The sequence below is a fragment of the Ictidomys tridecemlineatus genome, unplaced genomic scaffold (assembly GCF_052094955.1).
Source record: "Ictidomys tridecemlineatus isolate mIctTri1 unplaced genomic scaffold, mIctTri1.hap1 Scaffold_1084, whole genome shotgun sequence".
Taxonomy (NCBI): Eukaryota; Metazoa; Chordata; class Mammalia; order Rodentia; family Sciuridae; genus Ictidomys; species Ictidomys tridecemlineatus.
This window is the reverse complement of record NW_027521028.1, coordinates 49,564-77,442: the sequence shown is the minus strand read 5'-3', so window position 1 is coordinate 77,442 and position 27,879 is coordinate 49,564. Positions and strand designations below refer to the sequence as shown.

The following is a 27,879-nucleotide window of genomic DNA, read 5'->3' as shown; positions in this document are numbered from 1 at the left end:
CCAGGGTCAGGGATGGGGAGCTGCATAGAGCAAAGGCTGGGTCAGAAATAGGGGACTGGCTTGGTAACAAGGCTTGAGTCAGGGATTGAGGAGGTAGTTGGGAGAAAGGCCAAGGTCAGGGAAGGGGAGCTGGGTGGATTAAGGCCAGGGTCAGGGTGGGGAGCTGGCTGTGGGAGCAATCCTGGGGTCAGAGATGTGGAGCTGGGTGGAGCAAGGCCTGGGTCAGGGATGGGGGACTGGCTGTGGGAACAAGGCCTGGGTCAGGGATGAGGAGCTAGGTGGAGTAAGGCCAAGGTCAGTGTTGGGGAGCTGGGTGGATCAAGACCTGGGTCACAGATGGGAAGCTGGTTGGAGCAAGGCCTTGGTCAGGGAATGGGAGCTGGCTGTGGAGCAAGGTGTGGATCAGGGATGGGGGGCTGGCTGTGGAGCAAGTCCTGGGTCAGGGATGGGGGCTGGCTGTGGGAGCAAGGCTTGGGTCAGGGATTGGGGGCTGGCTGTGGGATCAAGGCCTGGGTCAGGGATGCGGTGCTGGGTGGAGCAAAGCCAAGGTCAGAGATGGGGGGCTGGCTTTGGGAGCAAGCCTGTATCAGGGATGGGGAGCTGGGTGCAGCAAGACCTGAGTAAGGGTTGGGGGTTAGCTGTGGGAGCAATACCTGGGTAAGGGATGGGAGCTGGGTGGAGCAATTCAAGGTCAGGGATGTGGAGCTTGCTGTGGGAGCAAGGCCTGGGTCAGGGATCGGGGGCTGGGTGTGGGAATAAGTCCAGGGTCGGGGATGGGGAACTGGGTGGAGCCAAGCCTGGGTCAGGGATGGGGGACTGGCTGTGGGAGAAAGGCCAGGTTCAGGGATGGAGAGCTGGGTGGAGCAAGGCCTTGGTCAGGGATGGGTGACTGGCTGTGGACCAAGGCCTGGGTCCGGGATGGGGAGCTGGGTGGAGCAAGTCCAATGCCAGGGATGGGGTGTTGGGTGGAGCAAGGCTAGGGATAGTGATGGGGCGCTGGCTGTGGGAATAAGGCCAGGGTCTGGGGAGGGGGCTGGCTGTGGGAGCAAGGCCTGGGTCAGGGATCGGGAGTTGGGCAGAGATCAGGGATGGGGAGCTGGGTGGATCAAAGCCTGGGTCAGAGATGGGGACCTGGTTGGAGCAAGGCCAGGTCAGGGATGGGGAGCTGGCTGTGGAGCAAGCCCTTGGTTAGGATGGCTGGCTGGCTGTGGTGCAAGGAGCAAGATCTGGGTCAGGGATGGGGAGCTGGCTGTGGAGCAAGCCCTTGGTTAGGGATGGCTGGTTGGCTGTGGTGCAAGGACTGGGTCTGGGAGGGGGCGCTGGCTGTGGCAGCAAGCCTGGTTCAGGGATGGGGAGCTGGGTGGAGCAATGCCTGGGTCAGGGATGGGGGGCTGGCTATGGGAGCAAGACCTGGGTCAGGGATGGGGAGCTGGGTGGAGCATGTCCAAGGTCAGGGATAGGGAGCTGGCTGTGGGAGGAAGGCCAGAGTTATGGATGGGGAACTGGGTGTAGCAAGGCCAAGGTCACGGATGGGGCGCTGGCTGTTGAGCAAGACCTGAGTCAGGGATGGGGAGCTGGGTGGAGCAAGGCCAAGGTCAGGGATGGGGAGCTGGCTGTGGGAGCAAGGCCAGAGTCAGGGATCGTGAGCGGGTCGGAGCAAGGCCTGGGTCAGGGATGGGGGACTGGCTGTGCGAGGAAGACCAGGGTCAGGGATGGGGGACTGGGTGGAGCAAGGCCAAGGTCAGGGATGGGAAGCTGGGTACAGCAAGGCCAGTGTAAGGGCAGGAGGCTAGCTGTGGGAGCAAAGCCAAGGTCAGGATAGAAAGCTGGCTGTGGGAGCAACATCAGGGTGCAGGATGAGGGTTGGCTTTGGGAGCAATGCCTGCTCCATGGTGGGGCCTGACTGTGGGAGCAAAGCATGTGAGCAGACCCCCCAGCAGTACCTTCTGGAGCAAAAAGAGGCTGTCTCTCAGCTACTGATGGACAGTCCACCTCCTGAAGAGAGGGCATACAGGTCTGTAACTTTGAATTGGTGCTGTCTGCGCTCCTCAGCTGACTGAGTTGCTCAGTGTACATGTGTGTCTGCCAGAGAGCAACTGCAGAGGACGAAGGCTGCCTAAGGGACGGGGATTCTGGGGTGGACCCCCATAACATGTTTTTCTTTCATTTATGTTTTCTTTTTATTTCTGGTACTGGGGATTGAACCCAGGGGTACTCTACCACTAAGCCACATCCCCAGCCTTTTTATTTTTCATATATATATATATTTTTAGTTCTAAATGGACACAATATCTTTATTTTATTATTATTTTTATGTGGTACTGAGGATCAAACCCAGTGCCTCACAAGTTCAAGGCAAGTGCTCCACCACTGAACCACAACTGCAGCCCCCTTTATTTTTCCTTTGAGACAGGGTCTCGCTGAGTTGTTGAGGCTGGATCCCCCTGCTCAGCCTCCAGCATTGCTGGCATCATAGGCTGTGCCACTACACCTGGCTGTCTCCTCTGTATTTTTATGAGAAACATGAAAAAGGTGATATGTGCCAATGCAGAATGTGGAACATACCAGCAACGAGAGACCCTCTGCCCACAGCCAGTGCCTGTGGGTCATGCTGTCTGACCTTAAGCCCTGCTGCCCACTCCTGTCAAAAGGCATCAGGTGAACCTCATGTCTTAGGCCAGAGGCCATTTACTTGACCCACCAGTGTTTCTCTTCAGACGTAAGGTGACCCATATGTGGACACAGACTCCAGGCCTTCCTTAGGGGACAGTAACCAACATCCCCAGGGGTTTCCTGTCTCTGAGATTGCCACCAGGCTGAAGCAGGTTTCCAGGAGACAGAGCCACACACACACCCTGACCCTGCGGTGCAGAGCTCACCTGCCACCCCTCCACTGCCCTGAGGGTAAGCAAGGGCCCCCAGGAGTCGATGAGGATGCCCACCAGGAGTTATTCCAGCAGGGCACCAAGGCTCTACCTTATCTCAGCATCTGGTCCAAAGAAGCGGTGATTGGAGACAGTGGCATCGGGCCGCACACTGCAGTAATCAAGCAAGAGCATGAGGACTGCAGGAGGAAGCAGAGGCTCAGGTGCTCAGTGGCCAGGACAAGGACCCGGGGCCCTGTGGGCCCTGATCACAGACACGACTAGAGTCATGACGTCACAGAGGCTGCAAGGCCACGGGGTCCTTGAGTCTGACCAGCGTTCTGAGCTGCTGCAGGGGGAGTGGCTGAGGATGGGGGTCCACAAAGGATGAGCAGGTACCTCTCTGCACCCTGGAGGCAGACCCTTGTCCTCCAAGTGCCCTTCCACATCTCAGGGAGACTTGCCATCACCCTTCAAGCATGAGCAACAGACCCTAGGACAGACTGATGGGAGTGGGTCGGCCAGTGCCCTGGAGGAGGTGACCCCACAGGGCCCCAGGGTAAGGACAATGGCCAACACATAGTCACGGGCTCTGGGTGTCCAGTCCCCTGGGTCAGGGCCTCTCCAGCTCTAGTACTGTCCCCATGCAGTACTCTCCGGCTGAGTAGGCAGGGCTTCCCTACACTGCCCACATGCCGAGACCCTGCCAGAGGCAGCTGCTGGGAAAGCCGGCCTACCAACTGCCTCCCAGGGACAAGCCGCAGTAGGGTCTCTCCTGAGGGATAGCCATGGCAGCTCTGATATTCAACGTGGGCCCCGAGGCTCTGTGTCCCCCACCTTGGCTGGCCTACAGAGGGCTCCCAGTTGCATCAAACCCAAGGGGGACAGAGGTGGCTGCTGGGGTGATGGACTGAGCCCTGAGTTGGTGAGCTGGCTCTGCTCCTGACAGGGAGCTCTGGACACTGCAGGTGGGTCTGCCTGTGCTCGCGTCCACCCAGTGCTGGGGCCTCTCCATGGCTTCATCAGAGCCAACAAAGCAGTGCTGACTCTGGGACTTCCCCTCAGAGGGGCAGTCACCGATTGTGTGCACACCTCTGTCACAAAAAACACTCCTACCCTCAAGCACAAGGACGGCCTCCTCTAGAGGTTCACTTCCTGCGTGCTTGTGGAGAAGGTTCCCTACCTGCCGCCTGAGTAGGCAGCAGGCCCCTGGACCTGCCCTGGGTGCAGATAGAGGCCTAGTGTGGCGGGGGGGCACCCTGGAAATGCAGGGCCGTGCCACATACTGCCTCTGGATCAGGTCCAGGCCCCGCTCAACCCTCTGCTGCTGTTTCTCTCCCTAACACTAAACACCAATGTGCATACCCTGTATCTCTTTCCTGCCCTGTAACTAACAGCAAAGTTAGTGGACATACAGTTTGTCCCTCACCCAAAGCCCCCTCCCACCTGGCTGGCATGCAGTTGGCCCCCTGAGGTGGATAATCAGCTAACTGCAACATCAGCAGTTTTTAGGCTGGCTGGAGAACACATCTTTCTTTAAGCACCAGGGAGGGCTGGGATCAGGTCTCCAACCTCAGGAAGAACCACTGCACAGGCCAGCGTGGTACCTACCTCCAGGGAACATGGTGAGTGCCTGCTGGATCAGGAGGGAGGCCTTCTCTCTGGCAAAGCTGAGCTCATGCTGGGTGAGGTCTGTCTGCTGACTCAACAGGAAGTATGCCAATGGAACCGAGAAGGCAAAATTTGGGAGCTGCGACAGGTTCCGATGAGCCTACAAGGGAGCAAGAGGCCAGGTGAGGGGCCTGCCCTCTGTGAGGACCAGGTGCACCACAGTGAGCTGACAAAGCGGGCCACCCCCACACCTGAATGGAGGACTTGCTCTACCTGGGGGTCTTCAATGTGCAGAAGGGCAACGTCAGTGGGAAAAGAGCTCTGTTGAGCCCCTCAGGCTCAGCACTGTGGGGGACAGGAGCAACTCCCTCTCCCCACACAGCAGAGTCCAGAGTTAACGCAGCCAAGCTATGACTGCCCCCACCTATAGGGGCCACCACCCTCTTCAAACATTTCCCCGCCTTTCTTTGTGTACGATGTAACAGACATGATCTACTCCATGCTTTTCCATTAACAGGGAATGCTCGTCTCCACAGAGTTATGTAATCTTATAAACCACCACAAACATTCTTCTGTGGCTGGTTCTGGGGACCCCATGGGTTTCTTATAGCCATTCTTCTGAGCTCCTGGAATCTCTGTAAACTAGATCCCTGGAAGTGAGACTTCTTGGCCAACTGTATAAAGAGTTATGTGATTTTTAAATGATTTACCTGTTTTTCATTACTTATTTTTTATGAAAAATGTATTTCTTTATTCACGAAAAATATGTACTGTGAAAGGTTAAAGCAGAAAAGTAGAACAAGTACAGGCTCCTCCCCCTCCTCCCCTCCTAGGCCTGAGCCCCCTCTGGACAAGCTCTGTTCAGCTGTTTGTCCCACTCAGTTTGCAGCAGCTACACTAAAGCAAGAGGTGAGACTGATCTTCTCACGTGGAGCCTGACCCAACACACCTATACTGCTGCTTCGACTTGTGTGCAAACCCCACCTGTAGCAAGATAGTGCATGCTCTATAGCACTCAGTGGAGCCCAAGACAAACCCCACTCTCCTTGGTCTGGGGCCCCAGGATGGCAGGTGGCATTTATGTGCGACTCTGACCTGGAACATGTAACCAATTGTGACTACCCAGACTGTCGTCCCCACACTCAGGACCTAGGGTCCCTGTCAGCCCTGCATCACAACTTCCCTCACTGAGTGGCTGTCCCTTTCTGTGCCTAGCATGCCCAGCTCTGTGGTCTGCCTGACTGTCCATTACTAAGCACCATCTCTACACGCACACTCAATGCAGTTGTGTGCTCATCTTGGGGATCGATGCAAGGCTGCTTCCCTCTGGGAAGACCTGATTCTGCTCAACAGCAGAGATGAGGAAGACTAAAGGGCAGGAGGTCCCTGGAACCCACCTTGGCTCTGCTTCATGGACTCACCATGGCTACTAGTCACACTGCAAGCGCACACCCACCTCCCACTCCTGGAAGAGGCGGATCAAATACTCATAGTTCCAGGTCCGCAAGGCCAGGTGGTCGACAAGCAGCAGCATGCACAGCGGGTCCTCGTGTGGCTCAAGGCTTCGCAGGCAGCACAGTGAGGGAAGAGCAAAGAGAGCAGGGAAAATGTCAGGGCCCAGGGTCTCTGCAGCCCAGAAGCCCCTGCCATGAGGACTGGCAGGAGTGGATCCCTGGTGGACACTCACCTCAGGATGAGCTTGCAGAACTTCAGTGCCATGTGCGGGCAGCCACGCTTCTCCAGGAAGCTCATCTGCTTGTAGAGGGCCAGGTAGAAGCTCCTACATCCAAAGAGGTCCATGTGAGTTCAAGTGGCAGCAAACAGCAGAGCAGCCTCTGAGAGTCACCTGGCTCCACGCCAGTGTCCAGGTCATCATACGAATCTGCGAATGCCTTTTGTGTCTGGGGAGAAGCTTTGTGTGTGCCTGAAGAGCTGAACACACACAAATGTACTGAAAGTTTTTTAAAAATTTTTGTTGTTGGGGCTGGGATTGTGGCTCAGCTGTAGAGCGCTCGGCTAGCACAGGCGGGACCCGGGTTTGATCCTCAGCACCACATTAAAAAAGGCACTGTGTTGTGTCCATCTACACCTAAAAAATTAATATTTTAAAAAAGGGTTTAAAAAATTTTTGTTGTTGTTGTAGATGGAAAGAATATTTTTTATTTTATTTATTTTTATGTGGTGCTGCTGAAGATCAAACCAGTGCTTCTCATGTGCTAGGCAAGAGCTCTGCCACTGAGCTACAGCCTCAGCTCCCTGAAAACCAAGCTTTTTGAAATCATTATCTTGCTTTTGGTTTGCTACTTGTTATTCAAGGGAAATGAGCTAAAAACAGTTATAATTATGATCTTAATTTACTTTCAAATTTCAATGGCGCTACTGTTGCGTACATAAAGCTATGTGACTTTAGTCATCCTGTAGACTTATTTTTAGAACTGAGAGTTTACTAGAAAAAGAAACCAGTGGAGAAAGTCTAGACAGAGTGCCTGGTGCAGTCACGTTGCTGCACTGAGACAGGGCATGGTGGCCATAAGGTGGGGGCCATGCCACAGCCAAGCAGCGCTGCCCAGAGCAGCAAGAATACACACAGGACAGCAGGAAGACTGCTGCGGTCATGCAGGCTTGCCTCGGGGCTGATGCCAGAGGTGTTCAGCACAGAAATGTCATAAAGCAGAGCATAGACCCAGGTCTGCTCTGTCAGGCTGAATCTGACTTAAGCATCACTGATTTAAGAATCAAGACACAGGCCTGTGAGGCCTGCAGACGTATCCCAGGCCCACAGGGAGGGCTGCCTTCAGGAGAGGCAGCTCACTTGTTCTCAGGTCTGTGGTAGTCCAGCCGGCATGTCCCACTGGTGAGACTGAACAGGGGGTGGAGGGCACACTCCATGCTGTACAGCACTCGCTCTGTGGGCAGCAACACAGAGGCAGGAGTCAGCCACAGTAGGCACCTGCAACTCCCAAGACCCCAAACAAGCGAAGCACTGGAAAGAAGGGGTCACAGAATTGGGACCCTGCAATGGGACCTCCTAGGTTTCCCTGGTGCCATGGCATTAATTGCAGCCACAGAACATGTGAGCCTGAATGAGAAACACGCTCGACACCATGATGTGCCACTGCCACATGTCCTGTTCATGCCCAGTCCCCAGGTGATGCAAACATGGCCCAGACACCCAGAGCAGCGTGCACGCACACACGGAAGAGCAACCAGAACCACCAACTGATGACGGATTCGCCAACCACGTCTGTCCAAAGGGGGAGTACTATCCAGCCAAGAGCACACGCAAACCTGGGTCACACCACACATGGGGCACACAACCATGGGCAGAGACCATGCACAGTGCTTCCAATGAATGGCTCCCCACACAGGTAGGGCCACGGAGAGTCTGACCAGAATTCAGGGGTTCTGGGGCCTGGGGGAAGATAGAAGATGGCAGGCTGTTTTCCTGGAATGGACTGCTTTGATGGCTGCCCAGTTCCAGGACACACTAAACCAGGCATGACACACTTTCCACAAAGTGCTACATGAAAACGTCCTGCCACCTGCATCTGCTCTAGTGGCGAGAACAGGCAGGCTGCACTGCCTACTGGGTCTCACCTATGAGGTCTCGTGCCATCTCCTGATCCTCTTGAAAGCGGTAGGCATCACTGAGCTGCAGGAGTGAGTCCACATGGTAGGGGCTTTTCTGGAGCAGAATCTACCAGAAAAGAAGGGCAGCTCTGGAGGAAGGTCACAGGCAGGGACCCAAAGGACACCCCTGCAGTCCCCCAGGACCTGTGCACACCAGGAGAGATAATCACCAGGTGACAAACGAAATTCCCTTTGGACTCCAGGTGTGCACTGCTATTACCCAGCCAAGGCCTGGACCTGGCTCCAGGTGGGAACTGGGGAAACTGCCTGCTCAGTGGGGCTGTATTTGCTCCCAGGTCTCAGGACAGAGGACTGAAAGCAAGCAGGTTCCTGCCCCCTCTACGTGGGGGACATGGGGCCAGCAGGATCTACATGCTCCCCCTACCTCCCAGTGAGGCCCAAGACAGAGGCAGCATCTGGGAAGGACCATAGTACCACTACACGCAGCTCCCAGCAGGAGAGCACCTGAGTGCCAAGTCTTCACAGTGCCCCTCGGGTCCGGGGGCCCCACTGCCAAGGGAGCAGCTGCCCGGGCACTCGCCCTCCACCCACTGGCAGCTGTGGGGCCCACATACCACAAGGTTGTTTGGCTCCATGGACTCCACGGCCACCAGGAACTTGTGCTGTGCCTGCTGGTACTCCTCACTGTGTTCAAACGCAAAGAAGGAAAGCCCTTTTTTCGATTCCAACAGCCACATAGACAGACCTGGCAGGTGAGAATGCACAGAGAGGGTGTGCTGGATGCCAGGACATGGCGCCTCTACAGAGCACAGTAGCCCCAAAAGTCTCCCTTGTGCTGTTCTCAGAAAGGACTCTGTGATACCAACCCACTCGATCTGAGGGGTCTCACAGGTCACCCAGGCCTGGGGCTGGGCTGCCTCTGGGCCAGAGGCTGACGTCCGGGGACTCTCTCAGAACACCTGGGCCTGCTTCCCACTGCTTCCTTTGGCTGTCCCGGGAGCTGGCCTCCGTCTGCTTTCCACAAAGACTCACTTCTCTATAGAATTCAGATGAGCTCTGGGAAAGGATGGAGCCGAAGTGGCCCAGGACAACAAACCTCAGGGATGGGAGCATGGAGGTCCATCTGGGTGCCCAATCACGTCTGGTTCGGACCAGCATCCAGGGTGGCTGTGAGGGGCTGGGGCAGGAGGCGAGCAGTGGGCACAGGGCCAGGTCAGAGGCCTTGGCCATGTGTAACCCCTGACCAAATATGGTTCTGCTCCTTTTGTGTGACTGTGTGGAGGGACCATTTCCTCTGGTTAACCTGAAAAACTCAGTCTGCTAAGACAATCGCTAAATGGCCAATGGTTCTCATGGGCTTCCCCTGAGCTACTCCATCCTGAGAGCCTGGCCCAAGGTCCAAGTCCTGCAGATTGAGACAATGAGCCCCTATCTCTACCATGTTCGGGTTCCTTTGCTACAAGGGCAAGAGACCTGGTGGGAAGAGAAGATACATGAGAGGCATCAGGGTTGATCCTACAAGTACAGGTCCCAAACTCCCAGGTGATCCTCACTGGGAGTCCAAGGGGATTCTTCTAGAATCCCCAACCCCACAGGCACAGCAGGTGAGGTGCGTTGGTTACCACCCTCCACACATGTCCTCTACACACCCATGACCTCTTCTACAGTATGTGCCCCATCAACCTGCAGAGGGCTGTCTGGATGCTTCTCTATGCTGTGTAGCCGATGTCCAGAGAGGGCATTCACTTCCTACCCTGCACCTTCTGCATGGCTGTTTTCTTTAAACGTAAAACTATTATACATTATTGATTTTTTAAAATATTTTTAGTTGTAGATGGACACAATACCTTTATATTGCTTATTTAGTTTTATGTGGTGTTAGGAATCGAACCCAAGGCCTCATACATGCTAGGCAAGCGCTCTACCACTGAGCTACAACCCCAGCCCCCAAATTATCATAATGTGAAAACAAACTCAAGGGCTGAGGATGCAGCTCAGCAGCAGAGCCCAGCCTGGCATGTGTGGTTTGGAGGGCTCAGGCTCAGTGCCAGCACACACACACACACACACAAAAAAAAAACACTTAAAAATGCAAGCGTCTGTTCAGCTGCTTCCTGTAGCATGGCACCCAGAGGACGAGGCAGACGGTAAGGAAGTTGAGAGCTTCTGCAAAGGTCAGGCCAGCTGGGGACATACAGGCTGCTGAACCCTCAGGAACACCATACTTCACACGCAGCTGCACATGGTGCTGCAAGACCCACCCGGAAGGCACTGAGGCCAGCGTGCCAGCCCCCTGCTGCAGGAGTGACAGACTCACCTGGCTTGCTGTACCGTGGCCAGGTGCTCTTGGGGGTCGTCAGCCACGTGCACTTGGGTTATACATGCTGCCTCTGCCGCGGCCTGGGGAGGAGGAGACAGGCACAGCTTTACCTCCACGGGCCAGGGGCTAGGCTGGCCGCCCAATCCCTCCAGCTCTCCCTGGAGGCAGAGCAGTGGGCAAGGGGCACACAGGGAGGGAGAGCAAAGCACTGCTGCGTGAAGAGGGGACCCCAGCTGTGACCTGTGCAAGCAGCTTCCATCAGGTCCATGGGAACAGGGAGGCCAACAGTCCAGGATGAAGGCAAGAGGGACAAAAAGGAAACAAAAGTGAAACCCTAGAACATGGTGCAGAGCAGGAGCTCAGGGCCACTGAAATTCCCTGAGCAAATGAGCTGCTTCCTATGGGACAGGCTGCACAGGAGGAATGCCTGGCCGTGGTCAGAGGCAAATTAGGGAAGTGGACCTCTGACCCAGACCCCAGCAATATGACTCGAATCTTTGAAAAGGAAAACATGGAAACAATGAGAAAAACTGAGGAGGAAATTGGCATATTTCTGCAAGGAAGAAGAGCGAGAGCAGAGTGTTGAGGGTCCTCAGGCACCCAGCTCCCTGGGACTCTTGTGTGAGCGACAAGTTGAGGGTACCAGGCCCCCTTTGGGCAAGAGTTCTTAGCTGCTGTTAGGGGGTCTGGCTCCCTTGCCAGGTGGCATCTTAGCCAGGCCTGGAAGGGCTGCACCCTGAGCTGAGTGATGGGATGTGGATGTGTGTAGACCAATCTCTAGGCTTTTCAACAGTGCCCTATTTCACTAAAACAAAACAAGGAATAAGGAGCTGGACTACCCGGAACAGGACAAAACAGTATCTTTCTTTTCTCAAAAAGAGACATTAAAACTGTATGAGAAGAACAAATACACAAAAAGAAAAGCATGGCCAGAGGCTGAGAGGCACAACATGGCACAACTCTGCACACGCAGCAAGCAGTGGAAAAGAAACCACCGGTGCCTGGAAGTCTACAGCATCCTGGGCACCGCCAGGTCTGTCTGAGGTGAGCTTCCAGCCAGAAGTCTAGGGGAGGAGGCAGCCCTGACAGATGCTGGAGGGAGGGTCAGGAGGAGCAACACAGGGGGTGTGGAGACAGCACAGACAAGGGGAAGGGAGCAGACCCCATCTGTCTCAGGAGGAAGTCAGATTCCCCCCAAAGATCAGTGCACAGCTATATGGAAACCCTGAATGGTCACCAGAAGGGAGGAACAGAAAGGAGCTAAGGTTTGGTCTCTGAACAACAGGACAAGGGTGGGGGACCAAGAAGGAGGGAACCACAGCCTTTCACTGGACATACTTCAGTAGGACTTAAATTTTTGAAGAAACAAACAACAAAAAGTGTGCTACTATAAAGGTAGTAAGTGAGTTGACCTGGTTACAGACCTGTGGTCCTGGCTGCCTGGGAGGCTGAGGGGGAGGCCCATGCAGACTCATGAGTGTGCAATCAGCCTGGGAAGCACGGAGGGCCTCACCTCAAAAATAGATACATAAAACTGAAATATGTGCAGGGGGCAGCTCAGAGGTGTGTGGCTCGGAGGTGTGTGGCTGTGGGTTCACTCCCTAGTACCATAAAAACTAAAAAACAAATGTAATTATTAACTAATGGCTGATAATAACTATAATTTACAAAAATAAGATGATGCAAAAATGTAACACAGGGGCAGGCAGACAGAGCTGGGCTGAGCGGCAGAACTCAGCCTGAGCAGCGCAGGTAGTGGCTCATGTAAGTGCTTTTCACAAATAACCCAAAACACAGAGAAGTCAGAAACCCATGAGTACCCAAACACTTAAAAACAAAAATACAAGGCAAAAACTGTTAAACACAAGGAAAGTGGGGACAAACGAAGTCTAAAAATAATCCTTGGCCCACTCATGACCCAACAGACACAGTCAGACAAGGGCGCCACATGCACACCTCACACAGTTTCAAGGCACTGTGTGGTCGAGGATGTAGCTGAGGACGACCGAGTGCAGGTTGGCCTTGGCAGTACCGTTCCTGGGAGGGCAGCTGGGCAAGGCGCAGGTACTCGAGGAAACCCACAGTGGGCCACTTCTCGGAGGGCTGCATGGATGCAGGGGCCTGCAGCCAAGGTGTGGACAGGCCTATCCTTGGCCTAACAAAGAACCCTGTGCATCAGGCACAGAAGACACCTGGGACTCCGACATGCCAAAGCCAGCACAGCTTCCTCGAGAGGCATGCAGAAAGGCCTGGGGACATGGCCACAGGTGATCAGAATAAGAGGGGAACATTTCTACACTGCTTCAGAGCTTTAACAAAAAGCATTCAGCTCTATAATTAGAAAACACATACTTAAAAAGACACAAGCTTCCGGATGTTTTGGTACGGAGATGGAGAGTGGAACTCCCACCTCCTACAGAAAGTCCCAGGATGGGCCCTGACTTCCCCTGGAAAAGCCAAGGGACACTCCACTGCCTGCTCACCATCAGCTGACACTGCAGAGGCTGACTAGCCAGGAACGAGTTAGGTGACATAAAACTGATCTCAGAACCCAAACTTTTTGTCATTTTTCCTGCTGGTGGAGAAACAAAATGGATCTGGCTAAAATTTCAGGATTCAAAGTTTAACAGCTTGTAGGACCTTTTTAAAAATATGGGGTGCACAGTTGAGAAGGTGTGAAACAGCCTGGCCTCCTGGCGTCTCAGCCACCTGCCCAGGCCCTGGAAGGGCTCCATCTGTCCAGTGTGGCTTTCAATACTCTCCCCCAGGGTTTTCAATGGCTCCCCCACCCATAAGAAATGAAAGCAGGTAAAAACACCTTGAGAATGCAGCTGCTGTGGGCCTTACCTTTGCTCCCCCAGGACCACTTGAGCACCAAAATACCGTTTCAGTTCTGTGTCGGATTCAAGTGTCTAGAATGTGGGAAATGTGAGGAAGAAAAATTAAGTCAGGCTTTCCTACAATGACCTGAAATTGCAGAAAGCTAAGTAAGAGTCCAGCCAAAGAACAATGATTTTGGGCTTGAAAGGTGATTTCTAGGCCTGCTTTCTTTAAATCTGCCACCTGTAATAGGACCTGACCACTACTGGCCCCTTGGGGCACTCAAGGGACACAGTGGGTCACTGCTAGGAGAGAACCTGGGGTAGGTCTCCCCTGTGGGTCCAGTGTTCATCTGCCATGCTTCGTACAGGGAGCATGCACACTGACACGGACTGGAGGGCCTCAACGATACAGACAGCTTGCTTGTCAAAGCTGGCAAAGATCAGGTTTCATTAAGCACCACCAGACCAAGAGATGGGTGATCGTCCAAGGGTGACACTACACTGGTACAGCTAAAAACGCCTCATGAGACATACAAAGGCAAGCTGTTTGGAAGTCCTGAGCTGGACATGATGGTGCCACACCCGTGTCTACTCAGAGGCCAAGGCAGGAGGACTCCTTGTTAGAGGCTGGTCTCAGCTACTTAGCAAGCCCTAAACAAGATAACAATACCCAGTCTCAAAATCAAAAATAAAAAGGAGCCAGGTACAGTGATGCTCGGGTATAATCCTAGCATCCAGGAAGATCGAAAATTTGAGGACCGCCTCAGCAAATTAGTGAGGCCCTAAGCAACTTGGTGAGATCCTGCCTCAAAAAAATATAAAGGGCTGGGGATATGGCTCAATGGTAAAGCACCCCTGGATTCAATTCTCAGTACCAAAAAAAAGTCCTTTGAAACACAGATGTCTTTTCCTTACTTCTTTCTCCTTTTTTCTACTTCCTAAATGTTTAATAATGCACTCTTAACACTTCTAAATAAATAAAGACAGCAAACTGTCCTCTTTTTAAATCACTCCTCCCCGTCAAAATCAGAGGCCGAGGCCATACCTGTGCTCCACATACAGGACATGCTTCCTGGAGCTCAGTGGTGGGGGACCCGGGCAGCTGAGCCCACTGCCATCCTCAATCCTCTCCAAGATGCAGTCGATATCCTCCATTCCACTTTCCTAAAAGCCCAGAAGGAACTGTTAATCGCCACACTGGCTTCACTCCAAGTGCTCTGACAACCAATAACAAGGAGTTACTTTGAAAAGTTATTTGGTATGTACTTTCTAAAAGATGATCTAACTCAGAAGGAGGAGATGTATTATAGGAGGAAGCTCAGAACCATCACTAATCCAGAAGGCCCTGGGAACCATCGGGCCAGAGAGCCACACTTCATGTCTCACAGGTGAGCTCACATCCTCAGTTGAATGGAACTGGGACCTGTGACTCCAACTGAACAGCAACAAAGCTACCACCTCTCTTCAGGACGAACAATGAGACAAGGAGGATCAAGGCAAGAACGGAAACATTCTGACTGAGGGGGATCTGGTCTGTGGGCTTCCACACCCAGCACCCCTCGTGCACTGGCGGGATGAAGGCTGGGTGAACAGCAACAGGGAGCAGGGCTGGGAAGGGACTCTCCCTGCAGAGGGCAGCTGGGACACGGAGACTAGGAGTAGGCCATGACAACCAAGGAACAAAGGGGCAAATCACAAGCAAAACTGTAGGTGACTCTTCTTTGTCCTTGACCTCTTAGATAGTTATACTCCTGACAGGAAAAAATGAAGACATCAAATAAAATGGTCTTCTCCCAGCACCACCGTGAGGGACACGGCCCAAGGGGCATGGAGGGATTGGGCAGGGGCCAGTCAAGTCTGATCGCATACCGAGGCTTCTCCTGCACTGTTTTTCTTATTTTTCTGCTTCCTTTTCTTCTTCTGGAGTTTTCCACTTGCATTAGACTAATAAAAATAAGATGTTTTAATCAATTGAGAGAGAAGCAAAATCTTAAAAACTGAGAACCAAAGCAGCAAGCCAGCACCACTTGGATCACCTGCGGCCCCTCACATCCTTCTGCAGCAGGACCCTGCCCGTACCCCCTGCTGTCAGTGTGGCCTCTCTCTCCCACCCTGCCCTGCTGCAGAGCTGGTCCAGGCTGCCAGGGGCTCCCACCTGCTCCTGACTGGGCCAGCTCCTCTGGGCAGCGAGAAGCTCCTCAGTGACGCTTCACCAGAAGTGGTTGCTCCCAGAAGGCACAGAGCTGCCTGGAGCACAGTGGGCAGCAGGCAGGGCAGGGACCTGCATGCAGTACCCCTGGGGCCGCCACTGATCTCAAGGACTTTAGCACAAACTTCATCAGGGTTCCCACGGAATCAGCCAAAGCAAATTCAGAAAATTGAACTGCCTTGAACTGTGGTCCTCCTGCCTCACCTGGGATTACAGGTGTAGCCCTCACATTTGAAAATAAATGTTAATTTTTTATACATTTATTTTGTTTATTTGTTTTTATGTGGTGCTGAGAATTGAATACAGGGCCTCACATGTGCTAGATAAGCTCTCTACTGCTGAGCCACAACCCAGCCCATAATTTTTTTTAATACTTCAGCAGCTAAGGTCTCCCTAAAGGCAGGAGACCCCTCCTATCTTGGTTTTGATGTGAGCTAGTATACCACCCCAGGGAGAGTAGAGAAGAGACCCGTCCCACCGGAGTGTCAGGGTAGGGGAGCTAATATAATGCTGCAGCCAGGGTAGTTGGGACTTGCTCCTCCAAGAAGACTACTTCCACCTAGGTGTCTGTGTGTGTGGGGGAGGACTCCCAAACAGCTGCATCCAGGGTAGCAGAAAATCGCTCCTCCAGAAGGGAGACCACTTTCACCTGGTTGTCAGGGGAAGCTTGTAGCCAGCCCCAGCCAGGGTAGAGGGGACTCTCCCCTCCAGGCAAGAGACCTCTCCCACCTTGGTATGGGGGGAGTTCATATACCTCTGAAACCAGGGTAGAGGGGATTCTCTCCTCCCAGGCGAAAGACCCCTCCAACCAGGGTGTCTTGGGGAATGCTTGTCTCCGTAGCCAGGGTAGAGGGGACTCGCCTCTCCAGGCTGGAAACCTCTCCCACCTCCGTGTCTGGGGAGAGCTCCTATACCAAAGCTGGGGTAGAGGGGACTCACCCCTAAAAGCAGGAGACCCCTCCATCCTTGGTATGGGGGGGCTAGTATACCGCCCCAGTCAAGGTAGAGAAGACTCACCCCTCCAGGCGGGAGACCCCTCCCACAAGTATGTCAGGGTAGGGGAACTCATGTACTGCTGCAGGCAGGGTAGAGGGGACTCGCCTCTCCAGGAGGGACATGCCTCCCAACTGTGTTTGGGGGGAGCTTATATACCGCCTTAGCCAAGGAATAGGGAACTTGCCCCTCCAAGCGGGAGGCACCTCCCACCTGGGTGTCTGGTGGAGCTTGTATATCTCCCCAGCTATGATAGAGGAGACTTGCTGTTTCAGGCTGGAGACCCTTCCCCTCTGTGTGTCAGGGGGAGCTCTTATACCACCACAGCCATGGTAGAGGGGACTCGCCCTTCCAGGGGGGAGACCCCTCCCACTACCTGGGTGTTGAGGGAGGAGCTCCTATTCCTCTGCAACCAGGGTGGAGGGAACTCGCCCCTTCAGGAGGGAGACCCCTCCCACCTGGTGTCAGGGGACGCTCTTATATTGTCACAGTCAGGGTAGAAGTGATTCGCCCCTCCAGGCGTGAGACCCCTTATAGCTGGGTATCCAGGAGAGCTCCAAAACCACCAAAGGCCGGGTAGAGAGTACTTTACCCTCTAGCCAGGAGACTCCTCAAACCTGGTTGTCATGGGAGCTCCTATACCACAGCAGCCCAGGGTAGAGGGGATTTGCCCCTCCATGTGGGAGACCCCTCCCACCTGGGTATGCGTGGAAGCTCCTATAACACCATAGCCATGGTAGAGGGGACTCACCCCTCCATTCAGGAGACCCCTCCCACCTGGGTGTCTGGGAGAGCTTGTATCCACTGCAGCCAGTGTAGAGCGGACTTGCCCCTCCAAGTGGAAGACCCATTCCACCTGGGTGTCAGGGGGAGCTCATATACCGCTGCAGCCAGGGTAGAGGAGAGTTGCTCCTCCAGGCCAGAGACCACTCACACCTGGGTGTTGGGGGTCAGGTATAAAGTTGCAGCCAGGGTACCAGGGACTGTCCCCTCCAGGAGGGAGACCCCTTTCACCTGGTTTTCAGGTGGAGCTCTAATCCTGCCACAGCCAGGGTAGAGCAGACTCTCCCCTCTAGGCAAGAGACCCCTCCCACTTGGGTGTGAGGAGGGGCCACATATAAAACTGCAGCAAGGGTAGCAGGGACTCGCCCCTCAAGGCAGGACACCCCTTTCACCTGGGTGTCTGGGGGAAATCATATATCTCTACAGCCAGGATAGAGGGGACTTGCCTCTCCAGGTGGGAGGACCCTCCCAACCTGGTATCTGAGGGAGCTAGTATGATGCCCTAACCAGGGTAGAGGGGAGACTCGCACCTTCAGGCGGGAGACCCTTTCCACCTGGGTGTCCAGGGGAGCTCATATACCACCGCAGCCAGGGTAGCAGGGACTCGCCCCTCCAGGCAGGAGTCCCTTTCCACCTGGGTATTAAGGGAAACTTCTATACTGCTGCAGGCTGTGTAGAGGGGACTCTAGCTCCAGGCTAGAGACTCCTCACACTTGGTTGTCATGGGAGCTCCTACACTGCGGCAGCCAGGGTACAGTGGACACGCCCCTCCAGGTAGCTGACCCCTCCTATCTGGCTATGAGGGGGCTGCTCTTATACTTCTGCAGACAAGATAGAGGGGACTCACCTCACTAGGCAGGAGATCTCACAACCTTGTCGTCAGGGGAGCCCATATACAGCTGCAGGCAGGGTAGAGGGGACTTACCACTCCAGGCGGGAGACCCCTCCCACCTGTGTTTCTAGGGGAGCTTGTATACCGCCTTAGCCAGGCATGAGGGGACTTGCCCCTCAAGGCAGGAGACACCTCCCACCTGGATGTCTGGGGGAACCTGTATATCTCTGAAGCCAGGGTAGAGGGGACTCTCTGCTCCAGGAGGAAGACACTTCCCAAATGGGTGTCAGGGGGAGGTCCTATATCACCACAGACAGGGGGTCCTATATCACCACCTCCAGGGTGTATGTGTGGGGGGAGCTTGTATACCACCTTAGCCAGGGTAGAGAGTATTTGCCCCTCCAGGCGGGATACCTCTCTCACCTGTGTGTTGGGGCGAGCTCATATACCACCGCAGCCAGTGTAGAGGCTACTTGCCCCTCCTGGCAGTAGACCCCTCCCACCATGGTGCCAGGGGGAGCTTGCATACAGCCACAGCCAGGGTAGAGGGGACTCCCTCTTTCATGCAAGAGACCACTCCCACCTGGGTGTCTGTGGGAGCTCATACACTGCCATATCCAGAGAAAGGGGACTAGCTCCTCCAGACAACATAGCTCTCCCACCTAGTTTTCCCAGATTGTATTCTGCCTTAGCCTTGGTAGAGGGGACTTGCCTCTCAGGCATCAGACCACTCCCACCTGGGTGCCCGGTGGGAGGGGTCATATATGGCTGCAGCCAGGGTAGCAGGGAATCGCCCCTCCAGTAGGGGAACTCTCCCACCTGTGTGTATTGTGAAGCTCCTATACCTCTGCAGCCAGGGTAGAGGGGACTCGCCCCTCCTGTTGGTAGACCCCTCTAACCTGGGTGTTGGAGGAGAACTTGAATACTGCTGCAGCCATGGACACCTGGGTGTCCTAAGAACTCTCATATGGCACCAGACAAAATAGAGAGGATTCGCCCCTCCAAGTGAGAGACTGCTCCAAACTGAGTGTAGTTGAGCTACTATACCTCCAAAGCCAAGGTAGAGGAGACTCGCCTCTCCAGGCAGAAGACCACTCTGACCTAGGTGTCAGGGGAAAATTGTATACCAACTTAGCCAGGATAGAGAAAACTCGCCCCTCCAGGCGGGAGCCCCTTCTCACCTGGGTGTCAGGGAGAGCACATATACCACCGCAACTCAGTTGAGGGTACTTGCCCCTCCAGGTGGGAGACCCCTCCCACCAGGGTGCCAGGGGAAGCTACTATAAGCCAGCAGCCAAGGTAGAGGAGACTCGCCGCTCCAAGCAAAAGACCCCTCCCACTTGGGAATGGGGGGGGACTCATATACTGCCACCACCAGGGTAGAGGGAACTTGCCCCTCTAAGCAGGAGATCCCTCTCTTCTGGGTGTCTGAGGGAGCTCATATACCTTCTGCAGCCAAGGTAGAGGGGCCTCATCCCTCCAGGCAGAAGACCTCTCCCACCTGGGTGTCCTGGACAGGCTCCTATGTGGCTGCAGCCAGGGTAGAAAGGAGTTGCCCCTCTTGGCCAGAGACCCCTTTCACCTGTATATCCAGGGGAGCTCCTAAGCCGCCGCATGCAGGGTAGAGGGGATGCTACCCTCCAGGCGGCAGACTCCTCATACCTGGTTGTCTCGGTAGCTGCTATACAGCAGAGCCAGGGTAGTGGGGGTTAGCGCCTCCAGGCAGAAGGCCCCTCCCACCTAAGGTATTCGGCCTTAGCCAGTGTAGAGGGGACTAGCCCCTCCAGGAAGGAGTCCCCTCCCACATGGGTGTCTGGGAGGGGGGTCTCATATATAGCTGCAGCTGGGGTAGAGGCAACTCGCCCTCTAGGCAGAAGACTCCTCCCACCTGGGTTTCAGGGGGAGTTCTTATATCGACACAACCAGGGTAGAGGGGACTCACCCCTCCAGGCAGGAGACCCCTTCCAACAGGGTTTTAGTAAAAGCTAATATACCACTGCAGCCAGGGTAGAGGTGACTCACCCCTCCAGTCGAGAGACCCCTCTCACTTAGGTGTCAGAGAGAGCTCCTATACAGTCAAAGCCAGGGTAGAGGGTAGTCGCACCTCGAGGCAGAAGCCCCCTCCCACCTGGGTGTTGGGAGGAGGTCATATACTGCTGCAGCCAGGGTAAAGGGGACTTGCCCCTCCAGGCCGGAGACTCCTTTCACCTGGGTGTCGGGGATGCATAAAACAGACTCAGTGAGGGTAGAGGGGACTCGCCCCTCCACTCGAGAGACTCCTCCCACCTGGGTGTCCAGGAGAGCTCCTATAAAGCTGCAGCCAGGCTAGAGGGGACTTGCCCCTCCAGGCAGGAGACCCCTCCCATATGGGTGTCTGAGGGGCTCCTATATCCCTGCCACCAGGGTAAAGGGGACTCTTTCCTAAAGGCAGGAGGCCACTCCCAGTTGGGTGTCTGGGTGGGGGATCCCATGTACCGCTGAAGCCAGGGTAGTGAGGACCCACCTCTCAAGGCAGGAGACCCCTCCCACCTGGGTGTCTTGGGAAGCTGGTATACAACCTTAGCCAGGGTAGAGGGGACTCTCCCCTCTAGGCGGGAGACCCCTCCTACTTGGGTGTCTGAGGGGCTCCTATACCTCTGCCTCCAGGATAGAGGGGATTTTTCCCTTCAGGCGGGAGACCCCTCCCACCTGGGTGTATGAGTGGGATATACCATATACCACTGAAGCCAGGGTTGAGGGTACTTGCCCCTCCAGGCAGGAGACACCTCCCACCAGGGTGTCATGGGGATCTCTTATACCTAGCAGCCAGGGTAGACAGGACTCGCCCCTCCAAGTGAAAGATCCCTCCCATCTGCGTGTGGGGGGAGTTTGTATACTGCCTCAGCCAGGATCGAGGGGACTAGCTTCTCCAGGAAAGGTGTCACCCTTCCCACCTGGGTGTCAGTGAAAGCTAGTATACCACCACACCCAGGGAAGAGAGGACTAGCCCCTTCAGGCGGGAGACCCCTCACATTTGGGTATGGGAGAAGAGCTTTTATGCAGCCAGGGCAGAGGGGACTCGCCCCTCCAGGGAAGAGGCCCCTCTCACCTTGGTGACTGGGAAGCTCATATACCTCCACAGCCAGGATATGGTGCACTTGCTCCTCAAAGCAGGAGACCCCTCCCACCTGGGTGCCTGGGGGAACTGTTATACCTCTGCAGCCAGGATAGAAGGGATTCGCCCCTCCAGGCGGGAGACCCTTCCTTTCTGGGTGTCGAAGGGGGCTCTTGTACCCCTGCAGCCAGGGTAGAGGAAACTTGTCCTTCCAGGCGGGAGACCCCTCTTACCTGGGTGTCTTCAGGAGCTTGTATACCGTTGCAGTCAAGGTAGAGCGGTCTTGCCCCTCCTGGTAGAAGATCCTTCCCCACTGTGTGTCGTGGTGAGCTCTTATACTGCTGCAGCCCCAATAGAGGAGACTAGCTCCTCCAGGCGTGAGACTTCTCCCACGTTGGTGTCAAGGTGATCTTGTATTCAGCCTTAGCCAGGGTAGAGGGGACTCTAACCTCAAGCAGGGAGACCCCTCTCACCTGTGTGTGGTGGGTGGGCTTGTATACAGCTGTAGCCAGGGTAGCAGGGACTCGCTCCTCCATGCTGTAGACCCCTTCCAACTAGGTGTTGGGGAGCTAGCATACTGCCCCATGTGGTAGAGAGGACTCACATCTCCAGGCAAGAGACCTCTCCCACCTGGGCATCACGCAGAGCTCATATACCCCCGCAGCCAGGTAGAGGGTACTTGCCCCTTTAGGCGGGAGACCCCTTCCACCTGGGTGTCTGAGTGAACACTTATACCCTCTGCAGAGAGGGTAGAGGGGCCTTGCCCCTCCAGGGAGGAAACCCCTCCCACCTGGGTGTCACTGGAATTTTGTATACCACCTTAGCCAGGGTAGAATTGATTGGCGCCTCCAGGCGGGAGACTCCTTCCCCCATGTGTCCGGCATACTCAGATACCACCACAGCCAGGATAGAGGGTACTTGCCCCTCCATGCGAGAGACCTCTCCACCTAGGTGTCTGGGGGATTTTCTACACCACTGCAGCAAAGTAGAGGGGATTGGACCCTCTAGGCAGGAGACCCCTCCACCCTGATGTTGGGGGTACCTCATATACCACTGCACCCAGAATAGCAGGGACTCGCCCCTCCAGGTATGAGACCCCTCCCACCTGGGTGTCAGGGGGAGCTCATATGCTGCTGCACCCATGGTAGAGGGGACTCGCCCCTCCAGGCGAAAGACCCCTCCCACCTGAGTGTCTAGGGGAGCCCCTACACCATCGCAGGCAGGAGACCCCTTCCATCTGGGTGTCAGGGGGAGCTCATATACTCCCGCAGCCAGGATAGAGAGTACTTGCCCCTCTAGATGGGAGTCACCTCCAACCAGAGTGCCTGGGAGCCCTTATGTGGCACCAGCCAAAGTAGAGGTGACTGGCCCCTCCAGGTGGGAGAGCCCTCCCACTTGGGAGTTGGGGTGAGCTAGAATACTGCCCCAGCTAGGGTAGAAGGCCACTCGCCCCTCCAGGCAGGAGAGCCCTCTCACTGGGTGTTGGGGTGCTCATATAGAGGTAGAGGTTACTTGCCCTCCATGTGGGAGACCTCTACCACCTGGCTTGTATACTGCCACAGCCAGGTTAGAGGGGACTCACCCCTCCATGTGGGAGATGCCTCTCATCTGGGTGTCTGGGGAGCTCATACACAGCTGCAGCCAGGGTAGAGGGGACTCACCACTCTAGGCGGGAGATCCTTCCCATTTGGATGTCAGGGGGAGCTCCTATACTGCTGCTGCCAGGGTACAGCAGACTTCCCCCTCTAGTGGGAAGACCATCATATACTGTAGCAGCCAGGGTAGAGGGGACTCGCCCCTCCAGGCAAGACACGCCTCCCACCTGGGTATAGGAGTGGAGATCTTATACAACTGCAACAGTGTAGAGGAGACTCGCCCCTGATGGTGGGAGACCCATTTTTTCTGGGTTTCCGGGGAGTTGTATACAGCCTTAGCCAGGGTGGAGGGAGAAGTGACCATGTGCCCCCCTCCCTCATGCAAGACCACATAGGAAATTCTTTCTAAGGAAAGGTATGTATGGCTAGAGGTGGGAGGAAATGCCAGAGAAAACTGTGTAGGTATCTTTAGAGGACCCTAGGATAGAGAAGCCTTCCCAGGGATGACTTCTGGACAGTGATAAATAGTCCCCTGAGATTAGCAGGAGGCACATGCAGTCATGCTGGGAGAAGGAAATAGTTCCTAGGAGCCCCATCTTCTCACACTGTGCTCTCTCCTACAGCATCTGGACTTTAGCATGTTCTCCCTAAGGAAATTCAACCACCATGGTCTGCCATGCTTACACATACAATCAGCCTCCTTCAGTGCATTTTAAAGGTGAGGTCCTCTTGTGCTTTGGCTCTTGCCAGTGTCCTGGGGGTGACCCTGTGTTAGTCTGACCCTCAGAATGTGGTTACTGCAATCTCAGACAAAGTTTAAACTCTCCTGATGCCCATTCCTCCTGTTCACTCCCAGGACTGGCCTCACTCCTGAACTCTGTACAACCCCAGCTTCTCTCCTGGATTCCTATGAATGCCCCTCCACTGCTCCTTTCTTGCTTAGGTTTCACAGAGTAGCAGCCCGCCTCCTGAGGACCCCAAATCTTCTGTCACTGGAGAGCCTATTGCAAGGGTGTCCAGCCTCATTCTGTGCCAGTTATGCCAAAAGGTGTCCTGTCCTGTGTCTCAGACTGGTGGCATTGACAGAGCATGGGAAGTCATGGCAGGTCAAGTTTGTGTTACCAGGTGCATTGTTTCTGTTAGAAGAGAATCCATCAAACCCAAGCTTATCTCCCTAATGCAATATTGTAGAGAAATTGTGTGAAACTTTGTGTGGATGCAGGCTTCTTAGGTATTTAGAAACCAAGACTCATCTGTTCCATCTAATGTCATCACAGATAATGAAAGACTTCTGCCAATGGGCTGTTTTTTACATGTGTTTTTTCCTTTGTTTTAGGTTCCTCACTGCTCCACTAGCAGCTTCCATTTTGATTGGTTTATTTATTCCCTATCATACCACTTTTGTTACCTTTTATATCCTTTTATCTATATTTGAAATTTATTTTTTTAGTGGTTTCTATGTGTTTTACATCAATACCAACATATGCCTGAGTTCTATTACCATGTTCCCTCTCCTCCTACCCTCATCTCTTCCTTATTGTTTATGATGCTGTTGTCACTATTATGATGTGCACACTGGAATTTTGGTGTTCATTTCCATTATTGATTCAAACTATGAAATTTTTCTCCTGTTTTTAATTTATAATATAATATGTTAGAAACTAAAATACAAGGATATGTCATTGTTAGGATTTATGTTCAGCTATGTAAGTACCTTTAGCAGAGATATTAATTTCCCAGGTTCTCAAGTTCCCATCTCTTACCCTTCTTAAGTCTTAGGACTCCCCTCAGTATTTCATGCTGGGCAGAACTACAAGAAACACTAATGTGCTCTGCAACTGTCCCATTTGTGGTGGTCAGATCTTCTTCACTGTGACCATTTTACGTGACAGGAACAAGTTAGAGGAGGGCAGATTAATTTTTGGCTCATGGCTTCACAGGTCCCCATAAGCTTCTGACTCTATCACAGAAACAGCATGATAGAAAGTCATAGTGGAATATGTAGAAAAATAAAACTAGACCCTATTTCTCACATTGCACAAAAATTAACTCAAAATAAATCAAAGGGCAATGGTGAGCCATGTGCACCAGCAGCAGCAGCAGTCTAGGCCACATGGAGAACAGGGGTGGAGCCTGCCAGGGCACCATAAGGACAGGACCAATATCTCTGAGCAGGTGCCATTGCCAATGAATTTTCATTGGCCCCACACTTCTTTGCCAAAGCTTGAATAGTCATGGTGGCCTTGCTCAGGAGAGGCAGCTTGCATGAGCAGGGCATGTTCCCCTCTTAAAGGAGCAGGTCACTGTTGTGCAGGCAGGTGTGCATAATGAAGCTTCAGCACCAGGCCTGTTATCAGCTCCAGGGTTGCCATGGGCAACGATGGCCCTAGGCACCCGCTGAGAAGCTGGGACCAGGCTTCCTAGCATGAAGGCAACCAGTCTCTGCCGCTGGGAGCTGTGGTGGGAGGGCTTCTGAACATAGGCAGTGAAAGTGGCCCTATAGGCAGATTGGTGTGGGCATGGCTCCAGGCAAGTTAGCAAGCCTAGCTCTGCTTGTTGCCTCATATCTGACTCCTGCTGGGCTTTGGGCTGGCCACACAGGCTTGTCCTACCCCGTGCTTCAGAGCTGAAACCAGTGGGTTAGTGGTGCCATACTAGCCTGAAGGACTGCTGGTGGGCAAAAGGATCTCAGGCCTGTGGGGCACAAGAAAATGTCTGTGGGGCACAGATATGGCCACAAGGCTTGGCCCAGTGGCAGCCTCGAATGACAGGAAACTTCTCTTTGTGGGAGTCATGACCACCCAGAAATACTTCAGCCTCCTGCTGTGGCTGCCTTCAGAATACAACCTAAAACAATTTCTGGGAAAGTGGAGTTTTTCTCTAGTGAGTGTTAAGACACACCTGTACCATTTCCAATTGTGCCACTATGGGGTGTGGATGGCACTTACCCACCCCAGAAGACTTTCATGATACTCGAGTATATGCTTGAGCACTGCTTGGACAGTGATCTGGAAGTAGATGATGATCTTTACATCAACAGAGATCATCTGAAGAGTTTCCTGAGGAGTTTAAATATCATTGAGTCCCTGCTCTTCAGGCAGACAGGACTGAGCACTACAGAAATGTTTTGGGTCTTGTGAGATATATCAGCTTTTTTTAATGAGCATTCTGAACAGAACAAGAAGGGGTACATCTGAGATCTCCAGAACAGTAAGATTCACTAAGCTATCATGCTCACCCTGAACAAAAACCCAAGATACCAGTACAAACTGCACAGCTACATTCTCAGTTGCCAAATTACAGAGCAGAGTTATCACACAATTCAGATCCACTGAGAAATCATCCTAATGAGCAAATACAGCAACACATAGATGCATAGAGGACCATGCATAGGAATTCCTGCTTCCTTCATGAGGTTTCAGTCCTGCCCTCAAGAGGAAGTTCTGCAATGAGAATTTCTGACTGGGAAGAATTTGTGTTTGGCTGTGGACCGTTAGCCACCCTGTACCCCTCCCTCCCAAGAAGAATGGACTCAGCCTAGATAGAAGCCTTGGTTGACATTATCATGTAGGTAGTAGAAATGATCAAGGCCACCACCAAGACCCGGATATGCATCATGGACTTCAAGGAGATCTGGAGTGGCTATCGCCCTGTGGTGAATCCCATGTATGGGGCAGAGTACATTCTGAACCTACTGCTTGTACACATGAAGTATAAAGGAAAGATGTCAGTTGCTGTGAGGAGGCATGCAGACCTACAGAATATTTTCAGCAAGATCCAGTTAGTGGAGCGTGAGGAACTAGAAACTCAGGATCTGGCCAACAGAATCAACCAGAAGTCTGGATACCTGTTCTTCCTCTCCAATTCCCTGAAGTAGCTTTTTCCCTTCTAGTTCCCTGGATCCAAGAACAAACACAAAGAGGTCAAAGATGAAAATGTCATATACTGGTGCCATTATCTGGACATTTTGACATGTTTGTGAGGTTTCTGGAAAACTTAGGAAAGACATGTCCCACCCCAAGTCAGCATGCCAAAGTGGTTGTACTACTTTTTAATTCTGATTCCAACCCTGATAAGGCCAAACTAGTGGAACTGATGAGAAATTATAGCAGGAAGTACCCTAAAGGTGATCTGAAGGTTTTGCCTTCATCTTCAGAATTTTAAATTATTCTGGCCCTCAGGGTAAGATCTTCCCATTTCATAATAAATCTTTGCACTTCTTCTGTGAAGTTGACCTGGTGTTTACCATGGAACTCCTGCAATAGTGTTGAGCAAATAGAGTTTGGGGCCAATAAACATATTCCACAATCATCTTTAGACAGTATGATTGAAAGATTATTTATGATGGGAAAGTTCCCAGAGACAACCATTTTTTTTCCTTTTACTCAAAAACTGGCTTCTGGAGAAACTATGGGTTTAGCATTACTTGTAATTATAAGGGACATCTTGTCCAAGTGGGTGGCAATTTCCATCCATGGCTGGGGCTGAAGGATGTGGACATTTTCAATAATGTTCTCCAAGTATGTTTGAAGATGTTAAGAATCCAATAGGTAGAAGTAGTGCATGTCCAACACTCTGTCTTCCATGACTCCAATCTGGATCCCAAACAATACAAAGTGTGCTTGGGGTCCAAAGCATCATCACATGGTTCCATGCAGCAATTAGCTGAAATGTGACTGGAGATAAATGATCCAAGTTACAGTAGCAGCTAGCCTGATGTCCAGCTCTGCTGGACAAAATATTTTTAATTATCTATTTTTTTTAAAAAAAAAATTGTAAGATCAACTTTTGAAGTCCATGCAAGGATATAATTTCTAAGTGTTTTTCTTACATAGGACTCCTTTAAATTGAGATTTGTGAACAAAATTATGATTAGTCTTTGCCTTTTAACACATCTTCCTTGTGGACGTGATGTGGCAAACCAGCTTAATTCTGATTTGAAAGTCTTGGATGAAATTTTTTTCATTTCCTTCCAGACCCCTTGTCTACAGTCCTATGGCAAAAACATGAACACTCTCATGAAATATTATTGTAATAAAAAACCAAAACACTGTAAGATTCTGTTTTGCTAACATTGCACAGTTTCTAACTTTTGTCTGTTTTTACAAGTTTTTTAAAAGCCATCTCAAGTTCTGGAGCAGGAAGTAGAGCAGAGAGTGCAGGTA

At 53.0% G+C, this 27,879-nt stretch overlaps 2 pseudogenes; one reads left to right on the top strand and one right to left on the bottom strand.

The window, feature by feature from the left end:
* Nucleotides 1-359: 359 nt before the first annotated feature.
* Nucleotides 360-21,655, bottom strand: LOC144372476 (ribosome quality control complex subunit TCF25-like; annotated as a pseudogene).
* A 3,852-nt stretch (nt 21,656-25,507) lies between these two features.
* LOC144372475 (chondroitin sulfate synthase 1-like) lies at nt 25,508-27,426 on the top strand (annotated as a pseudogene).
* The last annotated feature ends 453 nt before the right edge of the window (nt 27,427-27,879 follow it).